The sequence below is a fragment of the Pongo pygmaeus genome, chromosome 6 (assembly GCF_028885625.2).
Source record: "Pongo pygmaeus isolate AG05252 chromosome 6, NHGRI_mPonPyg2-v2.0_pri, whole genome shotgun sequence".
Lineage (NCBI taxonomy): Eukaryota > Metazoa > Chordata > Mammalia > Primates > Hominidae > Pongo > Pongo pygmaeus.
In genome coordinates, this window is record NC_072379.2 from 36,728,528 (window position 1) to 36,746,880 (window position 18,353).

At 38.7% G+C, this 18,353-nt stretch overlaps 1 protein-coding gene across 1 annotated transcript in view; it reads right to left on the minus strand.

The window, feature by feature from the left end:
• Positions 1 to 18,353, minus strand: part of VWC2 (von Willebrand factor C domain containing 2) — a 155,373-nt gene that overhangs the window by 10,639 nt on the left and 126,381 nt on the right. The gene's annotated exons all lie outside the window — the stretch shown is intronic.

Here is an 18,353-nt window from a genome sequence, read left to right on the forward strand (position 1 = left end):
GATTCTCCTGCCACAGCCTCCAGAGTAGCTGGGACTATAGGGGCGTGCCACCACACCCAGCTGATTTTTGTATTTTTAGTAGAGATTGGGTTTCACCATGTTGGCCAGGATGGTCTCGATCTCTTGACCTCGTGATCTGCCCGCCTTGGCCTCCCAAAGTGCTGGGATTACAGGTGTAAGCCACCACGCCCAGACCATTTAAAATTTGTATAAGAGACAACACTGTGACTTTCATTAACTATTCCATTTTGGGGCTAAAATCTGAAACCATTTGATTTAATTCTAAATACTCACAGAAAAAGCATAACTAAGACCTTCAAAGAACCAGTCTTCTTCCGGACACTTTCAGCAGAGATATCTTAAAACAAGCAAACTGCTTGAAGTGACATAAATTCAGTGTACCTTCCAGGCCTCCTAGGGCAGCTTTTCAAACTTTCCCATACATTACAATGGCCTGGAGGGCTGTTGAAAACACTGTTTGCAGAGTTTGTGACTCACTAGGTTTGGGTTGGGGCCTGAGAATTTGCTTTGATAAGTTCTCAGGTGATGTGGATGCTGCTTGTTTGGGGATACACTTTGAGAGGCACCATCTTAGTGTGTTGCAGGAGTCTTATCTTTCACAATCTTCCATGAGAATTGAGGATCTCTGTAATTCTCAGTCAATTCTACATCAGCTATAATATATCAGCCAACAAATGTGTCACATCTGCACTTTATGTTAAGATCAAGGACATGGAGAGATGAGTATCAGAAAGAGTTCCAACGTTAGTTAAAACACATTTTTTTTTAAAGATTAATGACTTTGTGTTATGGTTCATACCTGTAGATCTCATTCAGCTATGAGCAACTGCTCTACCTCTATACCTCCCTCCAAAATTCAAACACTCGTAATTACTGCGTCCTAAATAAAGGCCCTCAACTTTTATCTTCAACAGTTTGCAAAATTCTCATTCTCCTTCCTTCTTTGCTTCTAATATCTTTGATAATGTGCTCACAACCAAAATGTGTTTAATTATAGTGTGTGAAGTCATCAAAGAGATGAAAAAGGTCCATCTGCAAAATTTTAAAAAATAAATTAATCCAGCAAACTCCAGAATAACAATTAGCCTTTGAATAATTCTAAGTACCATAGCTCATGTTCTGTGGTGGTGGTTTTTGAGTTCGCCCAGGAGGTGGAGGGCCCCTGCTTCTGGATGCCCAGCTCTGCACATGGCTGCCTGCTTGCATGTGCCCCCTTCTCCCTCCCTGAACTCTGTTTTCTTTTTTGTTTGTTTTGTGTTTGAGACAGGGTATTGCTCTGTCACCCAGGCTGGAGTGCAGTGGCATGATCATGGCTCACTGTAGCTGCTTCAATCTCCTGGGCTCAAGGGACCCTCCCACCTTAGCCTCCTGAGTAGCTCCGATCAGAGGAGCACACCACCACACCTGACTAACTTAAAAAAAAAACATTTTTGGAGATATGAGGTCTTTCTATGTTGCCCAGGCTGGTCTCAAACTCCTGGGCTCAAGAGATCCTCCCGCCACGACCTCCCAAAGGGCTGGAATTACAGGAATGAGTTGCCACACCCAGCCCTGGACTTTCTTTTCTTCTTGTCCCCTGTTCAGACACTGCCCTAAGGTTCTGCCCTTGAACTCTTTCTCTTTCAGAGAACCCAACAATCATTCATCTGGCAATGACTCCCAAATTTTAGTTCCAATTGTACTTTCTCGCTTGAGCTCCAGTCTTTTGTTTCCGGGGGACCAGTATCTGCATTACCTGAAAACACCAGATTTATGATGTCTGAGCCCAGTGTCACATATCCATTAGCTTTGGTGAATTGTAAGACTTTAAATTCAAGACCCCTCCCCACCCAGTGGCCCCAGAAGGATATTCTAGTCCTCTCTGCACTCCACCACACCCCACACAACTGGCCTCCACAGTTTGCTGCCTCCCTTGCTCTGTAGTGCATTTTCCTTAGTCCATAAGGCCAACAGTGCCACAGTGACCATTCGGATAGTGCCTATGTTTAAAAGTTTCCCTAATTAGTCACATTTGGCTTGAGCTCTCTTTGGCATGCCTTCTTTTCTGTATCATCTTTTTTTGCAGAGGTAAATTTGAAAATACAATCTGCTTTTATTTCACCCTAGTATCTGTCAGTGTGCTTTGCACAGAGAAGCCACACCATAACTGCCCAGAAGACCTGTATCCTTAGATACAGATACTGACAGGTCTCATCTCCAGACAAATCTGGACTAAAAATCTGGTACTTAATAGTTATGTGATCTTGGACTGATTAAATTAATTATTGTGTGCCTTAATGGGAATAAAAAGACCTCACAGGGCCTCATGAGGGCTAAACTGGATAATTATATTTCACCTATCCTGTTCTACAAATGCTAGCAAAAGTCTTTACCTGAATTAATCTTTCTATGTCAGGGCAATAGTCACTTGTAATGAGTTTTTATCATTCTAAGATTAACTCTTCATTTTGCATTTTACTGTAGAATATAAAATCTTTATTTTTTAGTCTTTTGCAACACATTGAAGTCTTATTCTTTTTGATGTTCAAATTGTCCAAAATTTGGCTAATGGGAGATCTGGACTTCAAGCTAGCTCTCCTGTCTTTTTGACACACTCCTTTAATCACTAAAAACTTCTTTCATTTCTAAACTAAGAAGATATTTTCAGCTGATCTTGCCCTTATCTGTAATTAACCTTCTCTCTTCCTTTTGGTGGAGAATATATTTAGAACAAAGACCTGGCTATCACATGTAGTATACTGACTGGAGTGGCACTTCTAGGCCTTCTTGGTGGGCACAGATAGGAACACATAAAAACACACATACACAAACATTTTTAAAAATTATAAATTCATAATATTAATTATAATTCAAAAATTTTCCTCTTAGATTTGTGTACATGTGGCTTTTCTCATACAATGAAACACTTTAAATTTAACATATTTACTTATTTTGCTTATCCTATTGTATTTAGATTTTAATTATATGTCTCATTTTACACTAAGACCTGTAAACCAAAAATCAACTTCTAAGTCCCTCACCAATTGAATGGACCCCTCCTTGTGGACAAGGGCATTCCAAAGTTAACCTGAAAACCTGTCTCAGGTCATGATGAAATGTAGGCGTTGGACATGCCTCATTATAACCTCCTCCTTTTGGAATTCAGGCACAGCTGACCAGCTTTACCATTAAAATAGAGATCTTAAAACTGACAAAACAGACTTTTTGTAGCAATAAGACACCAAATTCCAGCCTGACTCTAGTATTGGCATCACATGACAGACAGTGGTCCCTGAAAGAAATAGGTGTATTTTGTTCCAAAATACATTTCTTTGATGTATTTTGAAATGGCCCTGCAAGGCTGTCTTTTGTGGGGAAAATCTGCATTCCGTAGAGAATCACCTTCCCTTTCCAGATCTTTTCCCTCATCCAGGAGAGAATTAATGAAGAGTCTGGCACCTTTATAGATCTGATAAGAGCTCTGAAGCCTGCTACTGGAGGCTTCATCTGCATGACAAAACCATGGTCTCCACAACCCTTTATCTTAACCCAGACATTCCTTTCTATTGATTCCAGGTCTTTATATGATAGCTCTTTCAAGCAATTGTCAATCAGAACATCTTTGAATACACCTATGACCAGGAAGTGGCCCCCATCTCCACCCTCAGTTTTGAGTTGTCCTGCCTTTCAGGACCAAACCAATATACACATTACATGTATTGATTGATGTCTTATGTTACCCTAAAATGTATAAAGCCAAGCTGTGTCCTGATCACCTTGGGCACACATTCTCAGACTCTCCTGGGACTGTGTCATGAACCATGGTTACTCATATTTGGCTCAGAATAAATTTCTTTAAATATTTTACAGAGTTTGACTCTTTTTGTTGACAGACTCTTATTTATTAAAATCCTTAATATACTCTCCTATTTTTATCCTACTGTTATGTAATTTAAAAATTACAATGAAAATGTCATTCCTAGTAATTAATATATATTTTGCACTTCTTATAGTCAGCATATTTTGCTCAAAAGTCACTTATCTCTTCTCTGTGTGGTTGTATTATCAATGGCATACAGAGTTAGGTCCATCTGTTCCCATTTATCCTCTCCACTTCATTCCTACTCTGTTACCTCCCATCTCCAGCCATTATGTCAATCATTTTCAGTGATTTCTAATTTATCCTTCGAGTGTAACTTTTTTTAAGAATAAGCAAATTATTTCCTCATTTTTCTTTCACAAAAGGTAACATACTTCTTAATGCTGTGTACTTTGCTTTTTTTCACCTAAAAACATGTCCCAGCTTATCACTCCACATCCATACACAGACCCAGTACTTGTTCTTTATGGCTCCATTGTGTGCCCTCACCATTGTTTATTCAACATGGACTCTATTGATGGGTCACTTGAAACTGGTCCCCCTGCATTTAGGAAACATATAAATGCTTAGCACATTTTTTTTTTAATCATCTGCTTCAGGCAAGAAAGAGATACAAAAATTGCTGGAATTTATTAGTAAAGCCTATATTCATGAGGAAAAACAAAAAGCCAACGAAAATATCAAGTGTTAAAATGATTTAAAACACACAATCCTAGAGGCAGAAAGCAACAATTTACAAGCTGTTTCACGTAAGAAAGTTGGTTTTATACACTTTCAAATAAGTTATATAGAGATTTATCTCTTTATCGTTGCTAAATGACTAATGAGAAGAAACACTGATTCTGAGTTTCCCTTGCTTGAGTCACAATGTCCAGACTAAACTTGGGGTGAAGGTGACACAGCATCTGGACTTCAGATGTTTATCCCCCACTGCTACAATTAAAAGAAAATAATAATTCTTCTTGGTAAGAATTTTATGATAGTATGATTTATTAAATTTTTGACAGTTAGCTGGGTGCGGTGGCTCATGTGTGTAATCCCAGCACTTTGTGAGGCCAAGGTGAGCGGATCACAAGGTCAGGAGATCGAGACCATCCTGGCTAACACAGTGAAACCTCATCTCTAGTAAAAATACAAAAAATTAGCCGGCGTGGTGGTGGGTGCCTGTAGTCCCAGCTGCTTGGGAGGCTGCGGCAGGAGAATGGTGTGAACCCGGGAGGCAGAGCTTGCAGTGAGCTGAGATCACCGCCACTGCACTCCAGCCTGGGAGACAGAGCAAGACTCTGTCTCAAAAAAAAAAAAAAAAAATTTTGACAGTTAATATTTACTATATTCTTTAGCTCTTTGTTCTTTTTTGCATTTTTTGTCCTTATTATTATTTTATCTAGTTACTCTGTTACTAGAAAGGGGTCCTGATCCACACCCCAAGTGAGGGTTCTTGGATTTCATGCAAGAAAGAATTTGGGGTGAGTCCATAGAGTAAAGTGAAAGCAAGTTTATTAAGAAAGTGAAGGAATAAAGAATGGCTACTCCATAGACAAAGCAGTCCCAAGGGCTGCTGGCTGCCCATTTTTATGGTTATTTCTTGATTATATGCTAAACAAGGAGTCAATTATTTATGAGTTTTCTGGGAAAGGGTGGGCAATTCCCAGAACTGAGGGTTCCTCCCCTTTTTAGACCATATAAGGTAACTTCCTGATGTTGCCATGGCATTTGTAAACTGTCATGGTGCTGGTGGGAGTGTAGCAGTGAGGATGACTAGAGGTCACTCTCATGGCCATCTTGGTTTTGGTGGGTTTTAGCCAGCTTCTTTACTGCAGCCTGTTTTATCAGCAAGGGCTTTATGACCTGTTTCTTGAGCCAACCTGTTTCTTGCGCCAACCTGTTTCTTCCTATCTCACTGTGACTTAGAATACCTTAACCATCTGGGAATGCAGCCCAGTAGGTCTCAGCCTCATTTTACCCAGCCCCTATTCAAGATGGAGTGGCTCTGGTTCAAACACCTCTGACATCTCCATTAGACAGTAATTTTCTCATTGTAGAGTTTTCAATTGTATTGTAGTTTACAAACACACAAAGTACAATGCATACAAATAAATAAAACTCTTTTTTAAATGACAGAAATCAAGGTTTACCTCACATTAAAATATATTATCAATGAAATTAATTCCAAGAGGGAATGTAAACTTGCTTAGAATGTGAAAAACGAATATTTACCAAAATTTGCTTCCTTTTTGTTTATTTAGTCCCTGATGACTTTGAAGAACTATTGTACTGGTTCTTTCACAGCGTGAGTAAAAGCAGTGGCACTGCTGTAGCAGTGGCTGCTGTGGTGGAGATGGCTGAGTGATGAATGGTCACTTTCCATGGCTATCATTTACTCTCATGATGAGTACTGTCTTTTACCCCTTTTTCTAATACATCATAGAACTGCCTATGTTGAATATGCTGCTTCTGTCTTAACACAGTACAATTGAGGTGATGGAAGGTCAATTTATGTTTCAAATAAGCTGTATAAATGTGGACCCTTAAAAATTCCTAAAATAAGCTTTCTTTATCTTAAGTGATTTTTAGCTTAAGGAGGGGATTATTCAGATAACAATTAGAATTAATATATGCTGGCCTGGCACGATGGATTACACCTGTAATCCCAGCACTTTGAGAGGCTGAGGCGGGTAGATTACGAGGTCAGGAGTTCAAGACCAGCCTGGCCAAGATGGTGAAACCCCATCTCTACTAAAAATATAAAAATTAGCCAGGTGTGGTGGCAAGTGCTTATAATCCAAGCTACTTGGGAGGCTGAGGCAGGAGAATTGCTTGATCCAGGGGAGCGGAGGTTGCAGTGAGCTGAGATTGCGCCACTGCACTCCAACCTGGGTGACAGAGTGATACTCCATCTCAAAAAAAAAAAAAAAATTAATATATGCTATGTTGCTATTTTTTCCTGCTTCAAATATTTAGTTATGATGTAAAGTTACTGCTCTTGTAATAGGTAAGTTCTTTTTGAATCAAAACCACGTAAAAGTGGTAAGTTATAAAAATTTAACCAAAATGTAAATTTGGATTATTACATCAGATTTTAATTACTGAAATTTTTAAAGCCTTCCTCCTATAAGCAGCATTCCTAATAAATTAATCAAGTTGTGAGATTCTTTCAACCAAGTCCCTCTAAACACGTGTATCTACATGTATGTGCATTTATTTTCTTTTTAAAAACATACTACTTTTTAAAAATGTGTTTTATTTTGAAATCAAACCTGGAAGTTGCAAAGGGAGTAGGAGGTCCTATGCACCCTTCACTCAGTTTTCCCAGAGTTACAGCTTACATGATTATAGGATAATACAGGAGTGAAGAAGAAATCACTTAGGCAGATAGTGAGGGTATGGGAGTCCTCGGTAAAGCTTTTCTTTTAATGACAAGCAGCCTAAAATCATTTTCTGACAAAGAGCAGCCTGTAAAGTCGAGCTGCAGACATAGACAAACAAGCTGGGAGCTTACAAGAGTGAATGCCAGCAGGAACTACTGACTAGACATGTTCAAGATGGTGGCTCCATCTTCCCTTCTCTGCCAGCCACGTGTATAGTAAGGAACAGACAAGATGGCAACCACCAAGGGGAGAGTTCATTTACAAAATAAGATGAGGGTGGGGCGACCAGCCTTCCCCCATGCTATGTAAATGTCACATCTGATCCAACCAATCTGTGAGCCCTATGTAAACCAGACACTGCCTCCTCAAGGCGGAATATAAAATCCAGCACATCTGCCACCAGCCGGTCTTTCCTCTCGGAAGTCCCTTCTCTCTCACTAGAGAGAGAGCTGTTCTTTCTCTTTCTTCTGCCTATTAAACCTCTGCTCCTAAACTCTTTGTGTGTGTCCCTGTCCTAAATTTTCCTGGAGCGAGACCACAAACCCTGGGTATATACCCCAGACAACGTAGCCGATTCAATAATATGTGCATATACATCTATGTTATTTGATTGCATATATAACTTTGTGTAATCACCACCCAATCAAGGCACAGAATTGTTCCATCACCACAAAGACCTCCCTCTGCCACCCTATATAGTCACACTGCACCTTCTCTTGCCCCACCACCTTTAATCCCTCAGGGCTGATAATATTCTCCATATCTACTGTTTTATTATTAAAAGAATACTGTATAAGTGGAATCATATAGTATCAAAAGTGGGCTTTGGGATTGGCTTTTAAAACTCAGCATAAAGCCTTTGAGATCTATCCAAGTTGTGGTGAGTATCAATAGTTCATTCCTTTTAACAGGTAAGTTTTATTCCATGGTATGGATGTACCACAGTTTAATAATTTAACAACTGAGTGGCATTTTATTTTTTTCCAGTTTTGAGCTATTATAAATAAAGCTGAGTATTTTCTGTGGCCATAGTCTTTCTCCTAAGTGAAAGCACAGGAGAAATACAACTACCACAATTGCTGGATTGTGTGGTAGCTGTGTATTTAGTTTTATAAGAAACTGACAAACTGTTTTCCAGAATGTCTATAAAATTTACAGTCCAACCACGAATCCAGTTTACTCACATCTTTACCAGCATTTGATCTTGTCACAAGTTTTTGTTTTAGCCATTATATTGATGTATAGTGATATCTCAAGTTTTAATTTGTATTTCCCTAGTGGCGGGTGATGATCATCTTTTCATGTATTTATTTGCCATTTTATATCCTCATCTGTGAAAGGACTCTTCATGTATTTTGCCTATTTTCTAACTGAATTGTTTGGGGTTTTTATTGTTGAATGTTGTGTTCTTTATATGTTCCAGGTACTGTTCCTTTATCAGATATATAGTTTACAAATATTTTATCTGAGCTTGTAGCTTTCTATCATCTTAAAGGGGTCTTTGATAAAAGAAAAAATTTCTATTTCAAAAAAATTTTATATTTCAATGCGGTCAAATGCATCAATTTTCTATCTTATGGATCATGCTTTTGATGTCCTAACAACTCATCAAGAAGCCCTACGTCCTAAAGTTTTTCTCTTGTTATTTTATAAGAATGTTATACTTTTATGGTTTACATTTAAATCTATGATCCATTCTGAGATAATTTTTCATAGGGTGTGAGGTTTGGGTTGGAGATTCATTTTTTTTTTTTTTTTTGGCTATGGATATCCAATTGTTACAGTGTCATTTGTTAAAAAAAAAACAAACAAAAACTACCCTTTCATTGAGTTACCTTTGCACCTTTGTCAAAAATAAATTTGCTGAACTGTTGTGGGTCTGTTTCTGTGTTCTGCTGATCCACTGATCTATGTGTCTGTCCTCTTCACAATACAATAGATTTTAAATGGGGTGGAATGATTCTTCCCTCTTTATTCTATTCCAAAATTGTTTGTATATTTAGGATAACAGTTTTTTTATGTCTTTTGCAAATGTTTTCTCCAGTCTGTGGTTTGCCTTTCATTCTTTTGACATCTTTCAGAGAGCAAAAATTTTTAATTTTAATGGAGGCCAGCCCATCAATTCTTTCTTTATTATTCGTGTTACTGATGTTGTATCTAAAAATTCATCACCAAACCCAAAGCTATCTAGACTTTCTCCTATGTGATCTTCTACAAGTTTTATCGTTCTATGATTTACATGTAGGTATATAATCTATTTTAAGTTAATTTTTATGAAGGGTGTAAAGTCTGTCTCTTGATTTATTTTTTCACATGTGGATGCTCAGTTGTTCCAGTACCATTCGTTGAAAAAACTATCATTGCTCCATTGTACTATGTTTACTCTGTTAGCAAACAGTGTTCATGTTACTTATCTGAGTCTATTTCTGGGCTCTGTATTCTGTTCCATTGATCAATGTGTCTATTCTTTTGCCAATACCACACTGTCTTGATTACTGTTTCTTTATATGAAGTTCAGCTATGTTTTTCTCTTTCAGTATTGTGTTGGCTATTCTAGGTCTTTTGCCCCTCCAGATAAAACAGGATCCGTTTTGATAAATATAAAATTGCTTCCTGGGATTTTGTTTGGGATTGTGTTGAATCTATTGCTCAACAATAGATCTTGATAATGTTGAGTCTTTCTATCCATGAACTTGAAACATCTCTCTCTTTGTATATTCTATGATTCTTTTCTGTCAAAATTTTATATTTTTCCTCATATAGATCTTATGTATATTTTGCTAATTTTATACCTAAGTATTTCTTTTTGGTGGTAGTAATATAAATGTATTATGTATTTAATTTCTTTTTTTTTTTTTTTTTTTTTTTTTATTTTGTATATTTTTTTTTCTTTTATTGTAATTATTATTATTATTATTATTATTATACTTTAGGTTTTATGGTACATGTGCCCAATGTGCAGTAAGTTACATATGTATACATGTGCCATGCTGGTGCACTGCACCCACCAACTCGTCATCTAGCATTAGGTATATCTCCCAATGCTATCCCTCCCCCCTCCCCCCACCCCACAACAGTCCCTGAAGTGTGATGTTCCCCTTCCTGTGTCCATGTGTTCTCATTGTTCAATTCCCACCTATGAGTGAGAATATGCGGTGTTTGGTTTTTTGTTCTTGCGATAGTTTACTGAGAATGATGATTTCCAATTTCATCCATGTCCCTACAAAGGACATGAACTCATCATTTCTTATGGCTGCATAGTATTCCATGGTGTAGATGTGCCACATTTTCTTAATCCAGTCTATCATTGTTGGACATTTGGGTTGGTTCCAAGTCTTTGCTATTGTGAATAATGCCGCAATAAACATACGTGTGCATGTGTCTTTATAGCAGCATGATTTATAGTCCTTTGGGTATATACCCAGTAATGGGATGGCTGGGTCGAATGGAATTTCTAGTTCTAGATCCCTGAGGAATCGCCACACTGACTTCCACAATGGTTGAACTAGTTTACAGTCCCACCAACAGTGTAAAAGTGTTCCTATTTCTCCACATCCTCTCCAGCACCTGTTGTTTCCTGACTTTTTAATGATTGCCATTCTAACTGGTGTGAGATGGTATCTCATTGTGGTTTTTATTTGCATTTCTCTGATGGCCAGTGATGGTGAGCATTTTTTCATGTGTCTTTTGGCTGCATAAATGTCTTCTTTTGAGAAGTGTCTGTTCATGTCCTTCGCCCACTTTTTGATGGGGTTGTTTGTTTTTTTCTTGTAAATTTGTTGGAGTTCATTGTAGATTCTGGATATTAGCCCTTTGTCAGATGAGTAGGTTGCGAAAATTTTCTCCCATTTTGTAGGTTGCCTGTTCACTCTGATGGTAGTTTCCTTTGCTGTGCAGAAGCTCTTTAGTTTAATTAGATCCCATTTGTCAATTTTGGCTTTTGTTGCCATTGCTTTTGGTGTTTTAGACATGAAGTCCTTGCCCATGCCTATGTCCTGAATGGTATTGCCTAGGTTTTCTTCTAGGGTTTTTATGGTTTTAGGTCTAACATTTAAGTCTTTAATCCATCTTGAATTGATTTTTGTATAAGGTGTAAGGAAGGGATCCAGTTTCAGCTTTCTACATATGGCTAGCCAGTTTTCCCAGCACCATTTATTAAATAGGGAATCCTTTCCCCATTTCTTGTTTTTCTCAGGTTTGTCAAAGATCAGATGGTTGTAGATATGTGGCATTATTTCTGAGGGCTCTGTTCTGTTCCATTGATCTATATCTCTGTTTTGGTACCAGTACCATGCTGTTTTGGTTACTGTAGCCTTGTAGTATAGTTTGAAGTCAGGTAGTGTGATGCCTCCAGCTTTGTTCTTTTGGCTTAGGATTGACTTGGCGATGCGGGCTCTTTTTTGGTTCCATGTGAACTTTAAAGTAGTTTTTTCCAATTCTGTGAAGAAAGTCATTGGTAGCTTGATGGGGATGGCATTGAATCTGTAAATTACCTTGGGAAGGATGGCCATTTTCATGATATTGATTCTTCCTACCCATGAGCATGGAATGTTCTTCCATTTGTTTGTATCCTCTTTTATTTCCTTGAGCAGTGGTTTGTAGTTCTCCTTGAAGAGGTCTTTCACATCCCTTGTAAGTTGGATTCCTAGGTATTTTATTCTCTTTGAAGCAATTGTGAATGGGAGTTCACTCATGATTTGGCTCTCTGTTTGTCTGTTATTGATGTATAAGAATGCTTGTGATTTTTGCACATTGATTTTGTATCCTGAGACTTTGCTGAAGTTGCTTATCAGCTTAAGGAGATTTTGGGCTGAGACAATGGGGTTTTCTAGATATACTATCATGTCATCTGCAAACAGGGACAATTTGACTTCCTCTTTTCCTAATTGAATACCCTTGATTTCCTTCTCCTGCCTAATTGCCCTGGCCAGAACTTCCAACACTATGTTGAATAGAAGTGGCGAGAGAGGGCATCCCTGTCTTGTGCCAGTTTTCAAAGGGAATGCTTTCAGTTTTTGCCCATTCAGTATGATATTGGCTGTGGGTTTGTCATAAATAGCTCTTATCATTTTGAGATACGTCCCATCAATTCCTAATTTATTGAGAGTTTTTAGCATGAAGGGTTGTTGAATTTTGTCAAAGGCCTTTTCTGCATCTATTGAGATAATCATGTGGTTTTTGTCTTTGGTTCTGTTTATATGCTGGATTACATTTATTGATTTGCGTATATTGAACCAGCCTTGCATCCCAGGGATGAAGCCCACTTGATCATGGTGGATAAGCTTTTTGATGTGCTGCTGGATTCTGTTTGCCAGTATTTTATTGAGGATTTTTGCATCAATGTTCATCAAGGATATTGGTCTAAAATTCTCTTTTTTTGTTGTGACTCTGCCAGGCTTTGGTATCAGGATGATGCTGGCCTCATAAAATGAGTTAGGGAGGATTCCCTCTTTTTCTATTGATTGGAATAGTTTCAGAAGGAATGGTACCAGCTCCTCCTTGTACCTCTGGTAGAATTCGGCTGTGAACCCATCTGGTCCTGGACTTTTTTTGGTTGGTAAGCTATTGATTATTGCCATAATTTCAGCTCCTGTTATTGGTCTATTCAGAGATTGAACTTCTTCTTGGTTTAGTCTTGGGAGGGTGTATGTGTTGAGGAATTTATCCATTTCTTCTAGATTTTCTAGTTTATTTGCATAGAGGTGTTTGTAATATTCTCTGATGGTAGTTTGTATTTCTGTGGGATCGGTGGTGATATCCCCTTTATCATTTTTTATTGCATCTATTTGATTCTTCTCTCTTTTTTTCTTTATTAATCTTGCTAGCGGTCTATCAATTTTGTTGATCCTTTCAAAAAACCAGCTCCTGGATTCATTGATTTTTTGAAGGGTTTTTTGTGTCTCTATTTCCTTCAGTTCTGCTCTGATTTTAGTTATTTCTTGCCTTCTGCTAGCTTTTGAATGTGTTTGCTCTTGCTTTTCTAGTTCTTTTAATTGTGATGTTAGGGTGTCAATTTTGGATCTTTCCTGCTTTCTCTTGTGGGCATTTAGTGCTATAAATTTCCCTCTACACACTGCTTTGAATGCATCCCAGAGATTCTGGTATGTTGTGTCTTGGTTCTCGTTGGTTTCAAAGAACATCTTTATTTCTGCCTTCATTTCGTTATGTACCCAGTAGTCATTCAGGAGCAGGTTGTTCAGTTTCCACGTAGTTGAGCGGTTTTGAGTGAGATTCTTAATCCTGAGTTCTAGCTTGATTGCACTGTGATCTGAGAGACAGTTTGTTACAATTTCTGTTCTTTTACATTTATTGAGGAGAGCTTTACTTCCAAGGATATGGTCAATTTTGGAATAGGTGTGGTGTGGTGCTGAAAAAAATGTATATTCTGTTGATTTGGGGTGGAGAGTTCTGTAGATGTCTATTAGGTCTGCTTGGTGCAGAGCTGAGTTCAATTCCTGGGTATCCTTGCTGACTTTCTGTCTCGTTGATCTGTCTAATGTTGACAGTGGGGTGTTAAAGTCTCCCATTATTAATGTGTGGGAGTCTAAGTCTCTTTGTAGGTCACTCAGGACTTGCTTTATGAATCTGGGTGCTCCTGTATTGGGTGCATATATATTTAGGATAGTTAGCTCTTCTTGTTGAATTAATCCCTTTACCATTATGTAATGGCCTTCTTTGTCTCTTTTGATCTTTGTTGGTTTAAAGTCTGTTTTATCAGAGACTAGGATTGCAACCCCTGCCTTTTTTTGTTTTCCATTTGCTTGGTAGATCTTCCTCCATCCTTTTATTTTGAGCCTATGTGTGTCTCTGCACGTGAGATGGGTTTCCTGAATACAGCACACTGATGGGTCTTGAGTCTTTATCCAATTTGCCAGTCTGTGTCTTTTAATTGGACCATTTAGTCCATTTACATTTAAAGTTAATATTGTTATGTGTGAATTTGATCCTGTCATTATGATGTTAGCTCGATGTTTTGCTCGTTAGTTGATGCAGTCTCTTCCTAGTCTCAATGGTCTTTACATTTCGGTATGATTTTGCAGTGGCTGGTACCGGTTGTGCCTTTCCATGTTTAGCGCTTCCTTCAAGAGCTCTTTTAGGGCAGGCCTGGTGGTGACAAAATCTCTCAGCATTTGCTTGTCTGTAAAGTATTTTATTTCTCCTTCATTTATGAAGCTTAGTTTGGCAGGATATGAAATTCTGGGTTGAAAATTCTTTTCTTTAAGAATGTTGAATATTGGCCCCCACTCTCTTCTGGCTTGTAGGGTTTCTGCCGAGAGATCCGCTGTTAGTCTGATGGGCTTCCCTTTGATGGTAACCCGACCTTTCTCTCTGGCTGCCCTTAACATTTTTTCCTTCATTTCAACTTTGGTGAATCTGACAATTATGTGTCTTGGAGTTGCTCTTCTCGAAGAGTATCTTTGTGGCGTTCTCTGTATTTCCTGAATCTGAATGTTGGCCTGCCTTGCTAGATTGGGGAAGTTCTCCTGGATAATATCCTGCAGAGTGTTTTCCAACTTGTTTCCATTCTCCCCATCACTTTCAGGTACACCAATCAGACGTAGATTTGGTCTTTTCACATAGTCCCACATTTCTTGGAGGCTTTGCTCGTTTCTTTTTATTCTTTTTTCTCTAAACTTCCCTTCTCGCTTCATTTCATTCATTTCATCTTCCAGGGCTGATACCCTTTCTTCCATTTGATCGCATCGGCTCCTGAGGCTTCTGCATTCTTCACGTAGTTCTCGAGCCTTGGTTTTCAGCTCCATCAGCTCCTTTAAGCACTTCTCTGTATTGGTTATTCTAGTTATACATTCTTCTAAATTTTTTTCAAAGTTTTCAACTTCTTTGCCTTTGGATTGAATATCCTCCCGTAGCTCGGAGTAATTTGATCGTCTGAAGCCTTCTTCTCTCAGCTCGTCAAAGTCATTCTCCGTCCAGCTTTGTTCCGTTGCTGGTGAGGAACTGCGTTCCTTTGGAGGAGGAGAGGTACTCTGGTTTTTAGAGTTTCCAGTTTTTCTGCTCTGTTTTTTCCCCATCTTTGTGGTTTTATCTACTTTTGGTCTTTGATGATGGTGATGTACAGATGGGTTTTTGGTGTGGATGTCCTTTCTGTTAGTTTTCCTTCTAACAGACAGAACCCTCAGCTGCAGGTCTGTTGGAGTACCTGGCCGGCCGTGTGAGGTGTCAGTCTGCCCCTGCTGGGGGGTGCCTCCCAGTTAGGCTGCTCGGGGGTCAGGGGTCAGGGACCCACTTGAGGAGGCAGTCAGCCCGTTCTCAGATCTCCAGCTGCGTGCTGGGAGAACCACTGCTCTCCTCACAGCTGTCAGACAGGGACATTTAAGTCTGCAGAGGTTACTGCTGTCTTTTTGTTTGTCTGTGCCCTGCCCCCAGAGGTGGAGCCTACAGAGGCAGGCAGGCCTCCTTGAGCTGTGGTGGGCTCCACCCAGTTCAAGCTTCCAGGCTGCTTTGTTTACCTAAGCGAGCCTGGGCAATGGCGGGCGCCCCTCCCCCAGCCTCGCTGCCGACTTGCTGCTTGATCTCAGACTGCTGTGCTAGCAATCAGCGAGACTCCGTGGGCGTAGGACCCTCTGAGCCAGGTGCGGGCTATACTCTCCTGGGGCACCGTTTCCTAAGCCCGTCGGAAAAGCGCAGTATTCGGGTGGGAGTGGCCCGATTTTCCAGGTGCCGTCTGTCACCTCTGGAAAGGGAACTCCCTGACCCCTTGCGCTTCCTGAGTGAGGCAATGCCTTGCCCCTGCTTCGGCTGGCGCACGGTGCGCTCACCCACTGACCTGCGCCCACTGTCTGGCACTCCCTAGTGAGATGAACACGGTACCTCAGATGGAAATGCAGAAATCACCCGTCTTCTGCGTCGCTCGCGCTGGGAGCTGTAGACCGTATGTATTTAATTTCAAATTACAGTTGTCATTTGCTATATATAGGAAAGTGATTGAATTTTGTCTATTAACCTTGTACACTGCAATCTTGCTTATTAGTTCCTGAAGCTTTTTTTCTTGATTGTTTTGAATTTTCTACACAAACCATCATGTCATCTGCAAACAAAGACAGTTTTATTTCTTCTTTCCCTATCAGTATACGTTTTATTTATTTTTCTTGTCTTATTGCAGTAGTTGGGACTTCCACTGTGATGTTGACAGGAAATGATGAAAGGAGACATCCTTATTTTGTTCCTGATCCTGGTGGGAAAGCTTCAAGTTTCTCAACAGTAAGTACGATGTTGTAGGTTTTTTGTAAATAGTCTTTATCAAGTTGATGAAGTTGTCCTCTATTCCTAGTTTACCTTATCATAAAAGGGTGTTAGATTTCGTCAGGTCTTTTTCCTGTATCTACTAATATCATCATGTGATTTTTCTTCTTTAGCCTGCTGATGTGATGAATTAAGGCATACCTGAGATAAATCCCATGTAGTTGTGATGTACAATTATTCTTACACATGGTTGGGTTCAATTTGCTAATAGTTTGTTGAGTATTTTTGCATCTATATTCTTAAGAAATATTAGTCTTTAGTTTTCCTTTCTTGTAGTGTCTATGTCTGGTTTGGTAATAGGGTAATGCTGAAAGAAATTGTAAAATATTGATATCATTTCTTCCTTAAATGTTTGGTATAATTCACCAGTGATCCTATCTGGGCCAAAGGTGCTTCCTGTTTTGGAAGGATGTTAATTATTGATTATATCTCTTTTATATATATAGACCTATTTGGAGTATCTATTTCATTTTGTGTGAGCTTTGTCAGATTGTGTCTTTCAAGGAATTGGTTCATTTCATCTCAATTATTAAACTTGCAGGAATAGGGTTGTTTGTAGTATTTTTTTAATTATCCCTTTAATGTCCATGGGATCTGTAATGATGTCCTCTCTTTTGTTTCTTATATCAGCAATTTGCGTCCTCTTTTTTGTTCTTAGCTTGGTGAGATACTTAGAACTTGTATTAATCTTTTCAATGAACAAGATTTTGTTTTAATCAGTTTTCTCTATTGTTTTCCTGTTTTCAAATTAATAGATTACTGCTCCATTTCTTTTCTTTGGCCTACTTTGAAATTAATTTGCTCTTCTTTTTCTAATTTCCAAAGGTGGAAGCTTAGATTATTGGTTTTAGATTTCTTCTTTTCTAATTTATGCATTCAATGCTACAAATGTCCCTAAAGTCCTGCTTTCACTATATCCCACACATATTGGTGTTTTCATTTTTATTTAGTTTAAAATATTTTTAAACTTCTCTTGAGACTCCTGGGCTCCATGTGTTATTTATAAGTTTATTGTTTAACATTCAAGTATTTGGGGACTTTCCAGGTATCTTTCTATTACTGACATCTAATTTAACTCCCTTGTAGTCTGAGAGCAGCTATTATATGATTTCCATTTTTCAAAATTTGTTAAGGTATTTTATGACCCAGAATGTGGTCTATCTTAGTGAGGGTTCCATATCCTCTTGAGAATAATGTGTATTATGCTATTGTTGATGAAGTAGTCAATAGATGTCAATTATATCCACTTGACTCATGGTACTCTTCAGGTCAACTATGTCCTTACTGATTTTTCAGCTTCCCGAATCTATACATTTCTGGTAGAGGGGTGTGGAAATATCCAAGTATAAAAGTGGATTCACTTGTTTCTTCTTGCAGTTCTGTCAGATTTTACCTCATGTGTTTTGATACTGTTTTCAGGCAAATGCATATTGAAGACCTGTGTGTCTTCTTGGAGAATTGACTCGTTTATCATTACATAATACCTCCCTCTGGCTGATAACTTTCCTTGTTCTGAAGTCTGCTCTGTCAGAAATTAATATAGCTACTTATCCTTTATTTTGATTAGTCTTAACATGGTGTAACTTTATCCATCCATTTACTTTGAAGCTATGTAGTAGTCCCTTTTTATCCACAGTTTCGCTTTCCATGGTTTCAGTTACCCTTGGTCAACTGCAATCCAAAAATATTAAATGGAAAATTCCAGAAATAAAAAACTCCTAAATTTTAATTTTTTTGCACTGCTCTAAATAGCATGATGAACATTCATGCCATCCCATGCCATCCTTCCTGGTACATAAATCATCCCCTTGTCTAGCATATTCTTGGTGTGTATGCTACTC